At 40.4% G+C, this 17446-nt stretch overlaps 1 long non-coding RNA gene across 1 annotated transcript in view; it reads right to left on the bottom strand.

Annotated features, from left to right (window-relative positions):
* Positions 1-14660, bottom strand: part of LOC129633780 (uncharacterized) — a 29484-nt gene extending 14824 nt beyond the window's left edge. The window contains exons 1-3 of the long non-coding RNA XR_008705278.1: positions 14136-14660; positions 13602-13740; positions 11582-11648 (exon numbers count right to left, since the gene is read on the bottom strand). This is a non-coding gene — a long non-coding RNA (uncharacterized LOC129633780). The remainder of the gene's footprint in view (positions 1-11581; positions 11649-13601; positions 13741-14135) is intronic.
* Positions 14661-17446: the final 2786 nt, after the last annotated feature.

Raw genomic sequence — 17446 nt, 5'->3', positions numbered from 1 at the left:
TTGTCAAATGGGTGAAAGGGGAAAAGAGAAACAAATTTCTAGTTATAAAATAATGGACATAAAATGTACAGCAAGGTGACTGTAGTAAAAATTACCATACTGCCAATTTGGAAGTAACTAAGAAACTAAATGGGAAAAGTTCTCAATAAAAAATTAATTTTGTAAGTTTATATGGTGTCCCATGGAAACTACACTAATTACGGTGATTGCTTTGAAATATATACAACTGTTGAATCATTGTGTTGCATTCCTGAAATTAATTTTCTATGTCAATTATATTTCAATTAATAAAACACTTTATAACATGGCAAAACAGAGATACCACACATAAATTCCCTTATTTGAGGTAATTATAGAGGAGAAAAAAGTTCAAAAATGAAATCTCTGCCAAAAAATATCAAAACTAAAAGACACAGATTAAAAATAAAATGAAATTGAATAAAACCAAATGATCATTTCAATAGATGCAGAAAAAGCTTTTGACAAACGTAAACATCCATATATAAGAAAACTTCTCTAGAAAGTAAGCAAAAAGGGAACCTACCTCAACATAATAAAGGCCATATACAAGAAACCTCAGCTAACATCATACTCAGTGGAGAAAAACTGAAGGCATTTCCTCTAAGATCAGGAACAAGATAAGGATGTCCACTCTCACTACCTTTATTTAACATAGTTTTGGAAGTCCTAGCTATGGCCATCAGAAAAGAAAAGGAAGTAAAAGGAATCTACACTGGAAAAGAAGAAAACCTGTCACTGTTTGCAGATGACATGACACTATATGTAGAAAATATTATACTAGAGAGGCTACAAGCAAACTACTAGAGCTCATCAATGAATATGCTAAAGTGGCAAGTTACAAAATTATTACAGAGAAATCTGTTGCATTTCTATACACTAACAATAAAAGATAAGAAAGAAAAGTTCAAGAAACAATCCCATTTACCACAGCAACAAAAAGAATAAAATATCTACGAATAAACCTACCTAAGGAAACAAAAGACCTGTACTCCAAAAACTATAAGATGCTAATGAAAGAAATCAAAGATGACACAAATGGAAAAGACACAATATTCTTGTTGGAAGAATCAATATTGTGAAAATCACTATACTACTCAATGCAATCTACTGATTCAATGCAATCCCTGTCAGATTATGAATGGCACTATACACAACTTCAAGTATTGGAAAAGGAAATGGCAACCCACTCCAGTGTTCTTGCCTGGAGAACCCCAGGGACAGGGGAGCCTGGTGGGCTGCCGTCTATGGGGTTGCACAGAGTTGGACATGACTGAAGCGACTTAGCAGCAGCAGCATACACAACAGTGAGGACAGAAATTTTAAAATCTGTATGGAGACAGAAGACCCTGAAAAGCCAAAGCCATCTTGAGAAAGAAAAACAGAGCTGGAGGAATCAAGCTCCCTGACTTCGGACTGTACAAAGCTACAATCACTGGGCTTCCCTGGTGGCTCAGTGGTAAAGAATGTGGCTGCCAATGCAGGAGAAACGGGTTCAATCCCTGGATGAGGAAGATCCCACATGCGATGGAACACCACCACCCAAGAACAGCAACTGCTGGAGTGTGCTCTAGAGCCAGGGAGTCACAGCTACTGAGCCCACGTGCTGCAGCTACTGAAGCCTGAGCGCCCTAAAGACCATACCCCACAACAAGAGAAGCCATGGCAATGAGAAGCCCACGCACCATGAGTAGAGAATAGCCTTTGCCTCAACTACAGAAAAGCCCACACAGCAATGAAGACCCAGAAGAGCCAAAAATAAATAAAATAACTTTCCAAAAAAGCTATAGTCATTAAATTGTATGGTACTGGCACAAAAATAGAAATGTAGATCTGATGGGACAGGACAGAAAGCCCAGGAATAAACCTACATACCTACAGTCAGTTAATCTAAGACAAAGGAGGCAAGAATATACAACGGTGGGAAGACAGTCTCTTCAATAAATGTGCTGGGAAAACTGGACAGCTACATTAAAAAAATGAAATTAGTTCATTCTTTAACACCATAAACAAAAATAAGCTCAAAATAGATCAAAGAACTTGATGTAAGACCAGACACTATAAAACTCCTAGAGGAAGACACAGGCAGAACACTCTCTGACATAAATTGCAGCAGGACCTATTAGATCTGACTCCCAGAATAATGGAAATAAAAATAAACAAATGGGACCTAATTAAACTCAAAAGCTTTTGTACAGCAAAGGAAACAATAAACAAAACAAAAAGACAATCCACAGAGTGGGTGAAACTATTTGCAAATGTTGTGACCAAAAAGGGATTAGTCTCCAAAATTTACGAATAGCTCATGAAGCTCAATATCATCAAAACAAACAACCCAATCAAAAAATGGGCAGAGATCTAAATAGACATTTTTCCAAAGAAGACACTCACATGGCCAAGAGGCACATGAAAAGATGTTCAAAATCGCTAACTACTAGAGAAATGGAAATCAAAACTATCATGAGATTTATCACCTCACATCAGTCAAAATGGCTATTATCAAAAAATCCACAAACAGACTTCTCTGGTGGCCCAGCGGTTAAGAACCCACCTGCTAATGCAAGGGAGATGCATTCAATCCCTGGTCCAGGAAGATCCCATATGCCATGGGGCAACTAAGTTCGTGTACCACAACTACTGAGTCTGCGCTCTGGAGCCCCTTGCTCCGCAACAAGGCTGAGCACCACAACGAAGAGTAGCCCCAGCTCACCTCAACTAGAGAAAAGCCCACGCAGTAATGAAGACCCAACACAGGCAAAAATAACTAACTAAATAATTTTTAAAAAATTCACAAACAGTAAGTGCTGGAGAAGGTGTAGAGAGAAGGGAACCCTCCAACACTGTTGGTGGGAATGTAAATTGTACAGCCACTATTGAAAATAATATAGGGATTCCTAAAAAACTAAAAAATATAGAGCTACCATATTACCCTGAAAATCCACTCCTGAGCATATATCTGGAGAAAAACATGATCTGAAAAGACACGTGCACCCCAGTGTTCACTGCAGCAGTGTTTACAATAGCCAAGACTTGGGAGCAACCTAAATGTCCATCAGCAGAGGAACAGATGAAGAGAATGTGGTATATATGTACCTTGGACTATTACTCAGTTGTTAATAATAATGCCACTTGCACAACATGGACTGACCTAGAGATTGTCATACTGAATGAATAAGTCAGACAGAGAAAGAGAAATATTGTATGATATTGCTTATATGTGGATCTGAAAAGAATGATACAGGTAAACTTAATATACAAAACAGAAAAAGACTCACAAATTTAGAGAAAGAACTTTTGATTACCATGTGAGAAGGGCAGAGGGAAGGGATAAATAAGGAGTCTGGAATCCACGTGTACACATTGCTATATTTAAAATGGATAACTAACTAACAACGAAAGATCAGGAAGAGATACAAAGGAAATAATCCTATTTATCACTGCAACAAAAATAATAAAATAACTAGGAATAAACCTACCTAATGAGGCAAAGACTTGTACTTAGAAAACTGTAAGATACTGAATGAAAGAAATAAAAGATGACACAGTTGGAGAGATATACCATGTTCTTGGATTGGAAGAATCAATACTGTGAAAATGACTATACTACCCAAAGATTCAATGCAATCCCTATCAAATTACCAATGGCACTTTTCACAGAATTAGAAGAAAAAATTTTACTATTTGAATAGAAACACAAAAGACCCCAAACAGCCAAAGCGATATTGAGAAAGAAAAATGGAGTTGGAGGAATCCGACTCCCTGACTTCAAACTTACTACAAAGCTACCATAAGTAAGACATTATGGTACTGATACAAAAATAGAAATATATAGATCAATTGAACAGGATAGAAACCCCGGAGATAAACCTACACACATATGGTCACCTATTCTATGACAAAAGAGTCAAGAATATACAATGAAGAAAGGACAGTCTCTTCAGTAAGTATGTGGGGAAAACTAGAGAGCTACATGTAAAACAATGAAATTAGAGCATTCTCTAACACCATACACAGAAATAAACTAAAAAATGATTAAAGACCTAAATGTAAGGCCAGATTCTATAAAATTCTTAAGAGGAAAATACAGAAAGAACACCCTGACATAAATCACAGAACATCTTTTATAACCACCTCCTAGAGTAAGAAAAATATTATAAAAACAGAAATAAACAAATGGAGCCTAATTAAACTTGAGCTTTTGCAAAACAAAGGAGACCATAAACAAGATGAAAAGACAACCCAGAATGGGAGAAAATATTTACAAATGAAGCAACTGAAAAGGGATTAATCTCCAAAATATACAAATAGCTCATGCAGCTCAAAAAAAAAACAAACAAACAAACAAAAAAAAACACCACCACCCAATCAAAACATGGGTAGAATACCTAAATAGACATATCTCCAAGGAAGACATACAGATGGGTAAGAGGCACATGAAAAGATGCTTAGCATCTTTAGCATCACTAATTATGAGAGAAATGCGTCAAATCTGCAATGAATTATCACTTCACACCAATCAGAAAGGCCATCATCAAAAAGTCTACAAACACTAGAGATGGTGTGGAGTAATGGGAACTCTCCTACACCACTGATAGGAAAGTAAACTGGTGCAGCCACTATGGAGAACAGTAGGAACATTCCTTAAAAAATTAAAAATAGAGCTACCATATGATCCAGCAAACTCACTCCTAGGCATGTATCTGGAAAAAAACTGTAATTCAGAAAGACACATGCACCCCCAATGTCTACTTCAGTACTATTTACAACAGTCAGGACATGGAAGTAACCTAAGTGTCCACTGATGAATGGATAAAGAAAATGTGGTACATATATACCATGGAATATTACTCAGCCATAAAAAGACTAAAATCATGCCATTTGCAGCAACATGAGTGAACTCAAAGTTTGTCATCAGTTCAGTTCAGTTGCTCAGTTGTCTCCGACTCTTTGTGACCCCATGGACTGCAGCACACCAGGCTTCCCTGTCCATCACCAACTCCCGGAGCCTACTCAAACTCACAGCCATTGAGTCAATGATGCCATCCAACCATGTCATCCTCTGTCGCCCCCTTCTCCTCCTGCCTTCAATCTTTCCCAGCATCAGGGTCTTTTCCAATGAGTCAGTTCTTTGCATCAGGTGGCCAAACTATTGCAGCTTAAGCTTCAGCATCAGTCCTTGCAATGAATATTCAGGACTAATTTCCTTTAGGGTGGACTGGTTGGATCTCCTTGCAGTCCAAGGGACTGTCAAGAGTCTTCTCCAACACCACAGTTCAAAAACATCAATTCTTCAGCGCTCAGCTTTCTTTATAGTCCAAAAGTCTCAGATCCATACATGACTACTGGAAAAACCATAGCTTTCACTAGATGGACATTTGTTGGCAAAGTAATGTCTCTGCTTTTGAATATGCTTTCTAGGTTGGTCATAACTTTTCTTTCAAGGAGCAAGCGTCTTTTAATTTCATGGCTGCAATCACCATCTGCAGTGATTTTGGAGCCCAAAAAAATAGTCTCTCACTGTTTCCATTGTTTCCCCATCTATTGGCCATGAAGTGATGGGACCAGATGCCATGATCTTAGTTTTCTGAATGTTGAGTTTTCATTCTCCTCCTTCACTTTCATCAAGAGGCTCTTTATTTCTTCTTCACCTTCTGACATAATGGTGGTGTCATCTGCATGATGGCTATTGATGTCTCTCCCTGCAGTCTTAATTCCAGCTTGTACTTCATCCAGTCCAGCATTTCTCATGATGTCCTCTGCATATAAGTTAAATAAGCAGGGTGACAAAATACAGCCTTGATGTAATACTTTCCCAATTTGGAACCAATCTGTTGTTCCATGTCCAGTTCTAACTGTTGCTTCTTGACCTGCATACAGGTCAAGAGTTTGTCATACTAAATGAAATATGTCAGAGGGAAAAAGACAAATATCATATCACTTACATGTGGAATCTAAAAAGTGACACAAATGAACACATTAATAAAACATAAATAGACTTATAGATAATTGAAAACAAACTGATCGTTGCCAAAGGTGAAAGGCTGGGGGAAGGGATAATTTAGGAGTTTGGAATTAACATACACATACTAGTATATGTAGAATAGATAATCAATAAAGACTTACTGTATAGCCTAGGGAACTCTATCCAAAATTCTGTAATAACCTACATAGAAAAATAATCTGAAGAAGAATAGATATCTATACATATATATATAACTGAAGCACTTTGATGTCCACCTGAAACCAACATGACATTGTAAATCAACTATACACCAATGTAAAATTTAAAAATAAAAAACTTCCAATAAATCAAAGTCCAGGAGCAGATAGCTTCACAGATGAATTATAACAAAATTTAGAGAATAATTAATACCTATTCATCTCAAACTGTTCCAAAGGCTTGCAGAAGAAATTGCAGTTAGGAATAGTACATCATGAGAAACACTGGGCTGGATGAAGCACAAGCTGGAATCAAGATGGCCAGGAGAAATATCAATAACCTCAGATATGCAGATGACACCACCCTTAAGGCAGAAAGTGAAGAAGAACTAAAGAGCCTCTTGATGAAAGTGAAAGAGAAGAGTAAAAAAGTTGGCTTAAGCTCAACATTTAGAAAACTAAGATCATGGCATCCGTCCCATCACTCCACGACAAATAGATGGGGAAACAGTGGAAAGAGTGGCTGACTTTGATTTTGGGGGCTCCAAAATCACTGCAGATGGTGACTGCAGCCATGAAATTAAAAGACACAGCTCAATTCCAGAAAAATAAATGACCCAATCAAAAAATGGGCCAAAGAACTAAAGAGACATTTCTCCAAAGAAGACATACAGATGGATAACAAACACATGAAAAGATGCTCAACATCACTCATTATCAGAGAAATGCAAATCAAAACCACAATGAGGTACCATTTCACGCCAGTCAGAATGGCTGCTATTCAAAAGTCTACAAGCAATAAATGCTGGAGAGGGTGTGGAGAAAAGGGAACCCTCTTACATTGTTGGTGGGAATGCAAACTAGTACAGCCACTATGGAGAACAGCGTGGAGATTCCTTAAAAAACTGGAAATAGAACCGCCAAACGACCCAGCAATCCCACTGCTAGGCATACACACCGAGGAAACCAGAATTGAAAGAGACACATGTACCCCAATGTTCATCGCAGCACTGTTTTTATAATAGCCAGGACATGGAAGCAACCTAGATATCCATCAGCAGACGAATGGATAAGAAAGCTATGGTACATATACACAATGGAGTATTACTCAGCCATTAAAAGGAATATATTTGAATCAGTTCTAATGAGGTGGATGAAACTGGAGCCTATTATACAGAGTGAAGTAAGCCAGAAAGAAAAACACCTATACAGTATACTAACACATATATATGGAATTTAGAAAGATGGTAATGATAACCCTGTATGTGAGACAGCAAAAGAGACACAGATGTGTAGAACAGTCTTATGAACTCTGTGGGAGAGGTCGAGGGTGGGATGATTTGGGAGAATGGCATTGAAACATGTATATTATCATATGTGAAACAGATCACCAGTCCAGGTTTGATGCATGATACAGGATGCTTGGGGCTAGTGCACTGGGATGACCCAGAGGGATGATATGGGGAGGGAGGTGGGAGAGGGGTTCAGGATGGGGAACACATGTACACCCGTGGTGGATTCATGCTGATGTATGGCAAAACCAATACAATATGGTAAAGTAATTAGCCTCCAATTAAAATAAATAAATTTATATTAAAAAAAAGATACTCCTTGGGAGGAAAGTTATGACCAACTTAGATAGCATATTCAAAAGCAGAGACATTACTTTGTCAACAAAGGTCTGTCTAGTCAAGGCTATGGTTTTTCCTGTGGTCATGTATGGATGTTAGAGTTGGACTATAAAGAAAGCTGACCGCCAAAGAATTGATGCTTTTGAACTGTGATGTTGGAGAAGACTCTTGAGAGTCCATTGGACTGCAAGGAGATCCAACCAGTCCATTCTGAAGGAGATCAGCCCTGGAATTTCTTTGGAAGGAATGATGCTAAAGCTGAAACTCCAGTACTTTGGCCACCTCATGTGAAGAGTTGACTCATTGGAAAAGACTCTCATGCTGGAAGGGATTGGGGGCAGGAGGAGAAGGGGACAACAGAGGATGAGATGGCTGGATGGCATCACTGACTCAATGGACATGAGTCTGGGTAAACTCCGGGAGTTGGTGATGGACAGGGAGGCCTGGTGTGCTGCGATTCATGGGGTCGCAAAGAGTCGGACACGACTGAGCAACTGAACTATGATAGGGTTGGGGGAAATGGATGCAGGGTCACAACGAAACCTTGATACCTGATGGCTGGAGCATTGAGCACTGGACATACATTACAACACAAGAAATGGGTGGAAGTCACTAGAGAGTGGGGAGAATAAAGGGCAAGGGAAAAGGAAGACATGAAGGATGAAGGGTTTGGAATGGAGGAGGGCTGGGCTTAGAGCTCTGGAATCAGGGGGATGGAGGTTTCAATGGGACGGAGGTCTAAAATGCACAGGATGCATGTGGGAGGACAATAAAGAAGCCTAGGTGGGGAAGAATTAGTTCTAGAGATAAACATCATGCAGGTGAGGACACTGGGGTCACACTGAGGAACAGAGAATGACAGAGGAGAGGGATGGAGGTGAGCTGATGGCAGTTGCAGAGGCGGCGTGAGGGGCACTCCTTTTTTTCTCCTCTTCACTAATTCCATGATTTGCATTCAAATCATAACCCAATAGTGAACAGTTTCTAACTTGAGTCCTTAAGACAAATTACATACCTACGTAACAAATTACCTTATTCACCTAAAATCCTTGTGACCATCCCTTCAACTGAATACACAGTAAAGGATTTGAGGGAAGAAAAGAGTAAAACAATGACACACTGTATCTCTTCTCTCTCTTGAGGATACAGGATGTAAGATGTGAGCATGAGGGCTCGCATGGAAGCCACCAGGAAGTAATGGGCTCTGCCTAGCACCTGAACGGTCCTGGCAGTGGACTGTCCCCCGGAAGTTGAGGATAAGAACTTAGGCCTTATGACACCCTGAGTTTTGACCTTGAAAAACCCTGAACAGCAAGTTCAGCCAAAAGAACAGGATTTCTAACATATGAACTGTAGAAATTTTCTTAAACTGTTAAATGTGTGGTCTTATGTACAGCAGTGATAAAAAAAAAAACTACATATAGGATCAAACTATAAAATAATAAACATTATAAAAGACAAAATTATTAAATATTTAAACAATAAAAGTTAAGTAAAAATGCCCACTTATCAACCACCTCTGGAAGCAATTAAAGCTTTATTTCCAGATGTAACATCCTCAGTTCCAAGTATATCCTCCTGGCTATGAAATGTGTCATTTAAATTACATACCCACATACACAAACACTAAAATATTATGTTGTTGTTGTTCAGTCCCTAAGTCATGCCTAACTCTTTGCGACCCTATGGACTGTAGCCTGTCAGGCTCCTCTGTCTGTGTGATTTTTCAGCAAAGAATACTGGAGTGGGTTGCCATTTCCTCCTCCAGGGGATCTTCCCAACCCAGGGATTAGACCCACATCTCCTGCATTGGCAGGTGGATTCTTTACTGCAGAGCCACCAGGGAAGCCCAGAATATTATGTACATGGTTCAATACTGACATACATATCGTTAAATCAAACTTTCTATCAATCAACTTGCCATCCATAACCAATGATATAGGAAGGTGGTATTTTCCACACCGGCAGAAACGAATCTCTTGCATTCCAACTGACATCAGTATACCATATTTCATGGTACTTATGAATAAAATGACTTTACGGAAACATTTCCTAGTTATGTATTTCCATGTTTGCGTGTGCTCTTCTCCTGCTATCACAGACTGTGGATCTTCGATCTGTACATATGTGGATTACCTGGTGGTTTGGGGCATGAAACTGTTGCTCCCATGTGACTAGATTTCTACATTAATCGAACAATTGCTGACTTACCTTGCAAATGGATGAAAAGTATAATGTCCCCCCTACTGCATTTCCAGTGTTAAAGTAACTAAACAAGGAGGTCATCAGGCTGAGGATGGGCTTCCCAGGTAGCACTAGTGGTAAAGAACCTGCCTGCCAATGCAGGAGACAAGAGACTCCGGTTTGATCCCTGGGTCGGGAAAATCCCGATTGAGGGCATGGCAACCCACTCCAGTATTCTTGCCTGGAGAATCCCATGGACAGAGGAGCCTGATGGGCTCTGGTCCATGGAGTTGCAAAGAGTTGGACTCGACTGAAGCAACTTAGCATGCACGCATGAACGACTAATGCTTTGGGAACCTATTTAAGCAAACTTAATCCAGAGTCAAGACATTTTAATCTGAGACTATAAATTAAGATCAACCAACGCACAGCCAAACGGGCTTTCCAAAACCAAGCTTTCTGGTTAAGATATTGTCAAGTATCATCCTTGCTTTGATGTGGTGTCTTCTCTAGAAAACTTCTCCCCCAACCCCTGCAGGCGAAGTGCTCCAAAACCACCTTTGATCTGAGGCTGTGAGAATTAGAATTAACTCTTGGAAACTTGAACGTGTGTTAAGTTTACCTTTGAACACCACATAGTCACCTTTTACTTTGAGGAGTGTCTTTATCTGGTCCCTAAACACCTCATCCAGGTGCAGTGTGGCCTGAGGCCTCAATGAGCAGCTCTCCCCACTTCTCCCCACCCCCATCACTCAGGATGTTAACATACAGTCCAACTGCACCCTCGCCTGAGCAGACTTCACCCTGGTAAGAACACCACCCAGCCTTTCCTATCAGAGACCCCTCCGCACACTGAACAGTGCACACAGGACTCCGCCCACACCAGCCCCTCCCAGGGCCAGCACCTGCAGCCCCTGGCTCCTCCCTCCACCATCCTGGGGCTCCAGACCACCAGGCTCAAATCCCATTGTAATGACGCCCACTCACATAAGTTCCAAGTTCCGGCAAGCTGGGAGCTGGCACCGCAACCGTAGCACAGACCAGCTCTCCCTCCTTCCCCTGTCCTTACCCCTTGGGGTTTTGACAACCTTCCCCTTTCCGTCCTTTCCTTCAGCCCAGAACTTCACACAGGCACAAAGGGAACACAGCAGAGACTCACAAGGACCTGAACCCAGTTCCTCTAATGGTGCAGCACACAACCCAAGAGCAGCTTGGATCAGAGTGGCCACCAGAACCACCCAAGAAACATAAACGCAAGAGGCACTCATCAACCGTTGACAGCATGGCTTAAACTGCTTCAGCAGCCCCACACAGAACAGTCCCTCTTCCAATATCAGACTCCACAGCTAATGTCAGTTCAGATAATATTTAAAGCAACAACAAAGCCCTGCCATGGCTCCACCCCTACTCCCTGCACATCTTTTTCAGAAGATGCACCTCTGTGATGCAGGAGATGTAAACGTTGATAAATAAATTCTCAAAGGAATTTCCACTGAAGCAGAGCTTCCCAATCCTCACTTAAAAACTAAGCTTCCTTCCCCCTCTTTGAACTCACACCTGTGCCACATGCTTCATTCATTCCCACCTACCTGGGTGATGACTGCTATCTCCTTTGCTCAGAAAAGGTGATCAGGTTCAGCTTCCAGACATCAAGACCTATTTAAAAAAGGAACGGGAATCACCCTGGGGATTCTACAATTTCCAACCCTGAACTGTGTTCACAGAAGAGAGGACACTGTATGTTACAGAAAAGTATTCCCTAAATACCATTTCCTGACAGATACTTTAAAATACACAGGAAGCATTTCTAATTCAGAGATCCTTAACTCTATTTCCAAAAATAAGGAACTCTATCAAATTAAGGAATGACTATTTGACTTTAAGATATGGGCAACAGTATTTTATGAGTCTCTAGAATGATCTAGAATGAAAGATGAGGTCAACTCAAGAGATGAGAAGGATGAGATGAAACATTGTGAAGATTTTCTTTGCATCCATAAACCCCTAGTTCCTTGAAATGATCTCATTTCTCTTTTGTGCTGGTTGTATTGTGGCATTTTAAGATACCTGAACACATACTATAGGACTCTTTGTTTTCTTTTCTTGAAGATACAAAAAGTAATAAAGAGGAGAAAAACTGTGACACGACTGTGGAATAAGAAATTTACAGAATGTTTACCAATAAAAGACTGAACGAAACCTAGAGGTGTCATTTCCCACAGCAATCTATTGGTAAAGGGACATCAACTAGATGGGGAACTTTTCAGATTAAATGCGATGGTTCATGCACATCTCTCGGTAAATCCCACCAGCACTCTATTAATGATAATTGTAAAATTTTTAGCTTTTCGAGGAATCTGGCAGACAGGCTTCTAAGCCAAATACACAAAATGAACATCAGCTATGATGGGACAAATTGATATCACCTGCCCCATGTACGCAGGGCTTATCACTGCTGCGTTGGTTTTACAAAAAAACAAGCAAACAAAAAACAAATTTAAAAAACCCATTAATTTAGTCATGAGATCAGGGTTAAGCACATTTAAAGCCACATATTAACTCTTGTATCCTGTACCCTTGTGTATTTTAAATAGGAAATCTTTCCTTGAGGCAACTGAGAGCTCTGTTTCTTTTTCAGAACTCTAGGTTCTGGACAGCATAGCCATCTGCTTTATTGGTGCATTTTCATAATGCTTGTCTACACAGACCCATGCAGCCTCCAGACAGAACCTAAACTACATACTGTACTTCGTCAGTGACATCCCAGGACCCAACCGCATATTCGGTGGGAATTTTTTATATCAACACTTCCCCACGTTGATTTGAAAGACAAAAAGAGAACTTTTTTTTTAAGAAATTTTATAATCTATTACTTTTTTTTCTGGAGTGGATGGAGTCCAATTGCTTTACAATGTTTTGTTAGTTTCTGCTGTACAACAGTGTGAATCAGCTATATATATATATATATATATATATAACACACACACACACATATATTCCCTCCCTCTTGAGTCTCCCCCTCAACCCTTCTACGTCATCCCAGAGCACCGAGCTGAGCTCCCTATGCTATACAGCAGCTTCCTACTAGCTACCTATTTTACATAATAGTATATATTTGAGCATCTGAGAAAACTCCAGGAGATAGTGAAGGAAAAGGAAGCCTGGAGAGCTGCAGCCTGTGGGATCCCAAAAAGTCAGACATTACTTAGTAACTGAACACACACATGCGTCAATGGTAATTTCCCAACTCGTCACATCCTCTCCTTCCCCCACATCCACACGTCGTTCTCTACATCTGCGTCCCTATTCCTGCCCTGAAAACAGGTTCATCTGTACCAAAAAGGGAACGGTTTTAACATTTGCACATCATGGCAGGAATCCGTCATGTCATATAGGGAGCCTGGATGGAGACAATGGAGAGAAGGTGGTGGATAAGAGAGAAATGTTGAAAAGATCTACCCTTGGCTATCACTAGGAAGAAAAGTACTGAAAACAAATCTGATGGGCAGGCCCACTGGATTTACATAAGTAAGTGTTTGCAAGTTCTAAACACATGGGATTTCTGCAATAAAAGGTGATACAGCCACCAACCTGGGTCACAATACTTACGGGAGTTTCTTCCTCTTCCTCCTCCATTCCGAAGTTTCTTTCTCCAGCGATACTACGTAGAGAAATCACACCTGCGTATTTCTAATGGCGTCAGCACAACCCGTTCACATGTTTCCCCCACACTCAGAGGCAGAAAGACCTTGAAATGCAGGAAAGGCCACCTGACTGAGTCAGGACAACACAAGTACCTCCGTGGAGACCAGAACACGAGTTTCTCCTGCCCTGTTTACACATACTCGACCACTCACCCTGCGGCATCAGAGGGGAGCTTGGGCTGCATGAACCCGCCCCGCCCACACAGACTACTGTCGTTTTCCAGCAGCTCAGTCGTGCCGGACTCTTGCTGACCCCATGCAATGGACTGTAGCCCGCCAGGCTCCTCTGTCCATGGGATTCTCCAGGCAAGAATACTGGAGTGGGTTGCCATTTCCTTCTCCAGAGGATCTTCCCCACCCAGCCATCAACCACGCATCCTGCACTGAAAGGCGGATTCTCTACTACTGAGTCACCTGGGAAGCCCACACAGACTATTACCTTTTCTTCAACTAAAGACTGAACTCAATTCACCACAAAAATATCTGACAGCCCTCTTCAGTAACCCTGGTTTCACCCTGGAACTGCCCAGAGCAGCTAATTAAAACAAATTTACTAGTAATTTGTGTAAATTATGTTCAACTGAAACTACACTGCACACCTGAATCAAATACAATACCGACGGTCAACTCTACTTCATTTCAGAAAAACAGCCTCCCGCCCAGGCCAACAGGATCTGGGAGAGGGGACACAGGTTATAGTTATTAAATCTCACCACATCATCTTCACTGTAAACCTAGAGTGATAAGCACTTATGTAAATCTTTCCTCTCAAATTTAAACATGCAGACAAAGCATTCCAGGACCTGTGGAGGAAATTGACTGCAGGTCTGGAGAGGGACCCATGATCTGGCATCTTTATCCAGTTTCTTCTTTGTGCCGATGCAGCCCCCAGACCCGTTTTTAGTGTCACTGAAAGCAAGCAAGCAGGCAGAACACACCCAAACCCCTCATACCAACTCCCTTATCTTGGCACAACTACTCTGAGTTCCACTAATGACCACCATCGTGGCCTTGAAAGATCACGTTTGGCTGGCATTTTACAGTTTATAGAAGGCTGATAAAGGCTGTAACATGAGTCTCTAATAGGACAACATATGTATATAGTCACTACAGCAACAATTACTGAGCATCTGCTATGTGTTTGAAAATAGGTTACTGTGCACTGTTTAATACTGTGTGCCCAGCAGCTCAGTTGTGTCCAACTTTTTCAACTCCATAAGACTGTACTCCGCCATGCTCCTCTGCCCATGGGATTTCCCAGGCAAGAATACTGGAGTGGGTTGGTACTTCCTTCTCCAGGGGATCTTTCCGACCCTGATATCGAACCCTCGCCTCCTGCGTTTACTGTATTGCCAGGCGGATTTCTTACCACTAGCACCATCAAGGAAGCCCCTCATATATTACTGGAGTTTATCTTCATAATACCCTGGGATATGGGCACTAGGCGTCTCAGAATAACCCTGAGATTCACCTGTTTCCTTATCTTTGACTTAAAAACAATATTTGCATACAATAGAAGATAACCATAGATCACTGGAGGAATTCAGAGAGAAGGGGTATCTTAGAAGTTCAGAATTTTCATTGTTTTGTGTTTACTTTTTTTCCCCTAAATGGGTAGATAAAGTTTTATAAGTAAAAGCCAATTTGTTTTCCTATCTAGATATATTTTTTATACTCCCATCAGCAATACAGGGTAATTTCAATTCTTTTATCACCATTTATGTAAATATATATTTTTATTTAAGCATCTAGAAATCTGAGGTGATATCTCACTATTGTTGCCCTGGTGTCTAGCATAAACAGATTTAAAAATGTGATATATATGAATGAATACTATTCAGCCGTCATAAAGAAGCCTTCCATTTGGACAACACGAATGAACCCTAAGGGCACTATGCTAAGTGAAATAAGCCAACACAGAAAGGAAAACACTGTATTAATTATCTCAATTATATGTGGAAACTACTAAAGTCCAAATCACAAAACAGGGCAGAATAGTGATTGTTCAATTGTTCAAATGAAACAAAAATTCAGTTCTGCAGGATGAAGAAATTGTAGAGATCTAAGTACAGCCTGGTGAAACAGTTATAGAGTATATTGTACTTTGCTAGGAGAGTGTATTTGAAGTGTTCTCACCAGAGGAAAAAAAAACATGCAAACAAGTGACATGACAGATGTGTTAATTAGCTTGAATGTGGTCATCATTTCACAACATACATGTTTATCTACATTTTTGAAACTGAACAACTATTGGATCTAAAGGAATGGAAAGCAGGGTGCTAAATGAGATGGCTCTTGAAATGCAAAATTTAATGAGAAATTAAGACTCCAAAACATGTCCCGGCTATTATAAACAGTGCTGCGATGAACATTGGGGTACACGTGTCTCTTTCAATTCTGGTTTCCTCAGTGTGTATGCCCAGCAGTGGGATTGCTGGATCATAAGGCAGTCCTATTTCCAGTTTTTTAAGCAATCTCCACACTGTTCTCCATAGTGGCTGTACTGGTTTGCATTCCCACCAACAGTGTAAGAGGGTTCCCCTTTCTCCACACCCTCTCCAGCATTTATTGCTTGTAGACTTTTGGATCGCAGCCATTCTGACTGGCGTGAAATGGTATCTCATAGTGGTTTTGATTTGCATTTCTCTGATAATGAGTGATGTTGAGCATCTTTTCATGTGTTTGTTATCCATCTGTATGTCTTCTTTGGAGAAATGTCTCTAGTTCTTTGGCCCATTTTTTGATTGGGTCATTTATTTTTCTGAAATTAAGCTGTAGAAGTTGCTTGTATATTTTTGAGATTAGTTGTTTGTCAGTTGCTTCATTTGCTAGATGTCCATCAGCAGATGAATGGATAAGAAAGCTATGGTACATATACACAATGGAGTATTACTCAGCCATTAAAAAGAATACATTTGAATCAGTTCTAATGAGGTGGATAAAACTGGAGCCTATTATAGAGAGTGAAGTAAGCCAGAAAGAAAAACACCTATACAGTATACTAACGCATATATGTGGAATTTAGAAAGATGGTAACAATAACCCTGTATACGAGACAGCAAAAGAGACACTGATGTATAGAACAGTCTTTTGGACTCTGTGGGAGAGGGAGAGAGTGGGATGATTTGGGAGAATGGCATTGAAATATGTATAATATCATATATGAAATGAGTCGCCAGTCCAGGTTCGATGCACGATACTGGATGCTTGGGGCTGGTGCACTGGGACAACCCAGAGGGATGGTATGGGGAGGGAGGAGGGAGGAGGGTTCAGGATGGGGAACATGCGTATACCTGTGGCAGATTCATTTAGATATTTGGCAAAACCAATACAATATTGTAAAGTTTAAAAATAAAAAAAAAAAGGACTCCAAAACATACAGCATTTGCTGGCTTAAAACTGAACATTCAAAAAATTAAAATCATGGCATCCGGTCCATCACTTCATGGCAAATAGATAGGGACACAATGGAAACTATGACAGACTTTTATTTTCTTGGGCTCCAAAATCACTGCAGATGGTGGATGCAGCCATGAAATCAAAAGATGCATGCTCTTTGGGAAAAAAAGCTATGACAAACCTAGATAGCATATCAAAAAGCAGAGACATTACTGTACCGACAAAGGTCTGTCTAGTCAAAGCTATGGTTTTTCCAGAAGTCATGTATGGATGTGAGAGCTGGATCACAAAGAAAGCTGACCACTGAAGAACTGATGCTTTTGAACTGTGGTGCTGAAGAAGACTCTTGAG

Source organism: Bubalus kerabau, chromosome 19, assembly GCF_029407905.1.
Source record: "Bubalus kerabau isolate K-KA32 ecotype Philippines breed swamp buffalo chromosome 19, PCC_UOA_SB_1v2, whole genome shotgun sequence".
Taxonomy (NCBI): domain Eukaryota; kingdom Metazoa; phylum Chordata; class Mammalia; order Artiodactyla; family Bovidae; genus Bubalus; species Bubalus kerabau.
The sequence above is the reverse complement of the archived record's forward strand: the minus strand, read 5'-3'. Positions and strand labels throughout refer to the sequence as shown.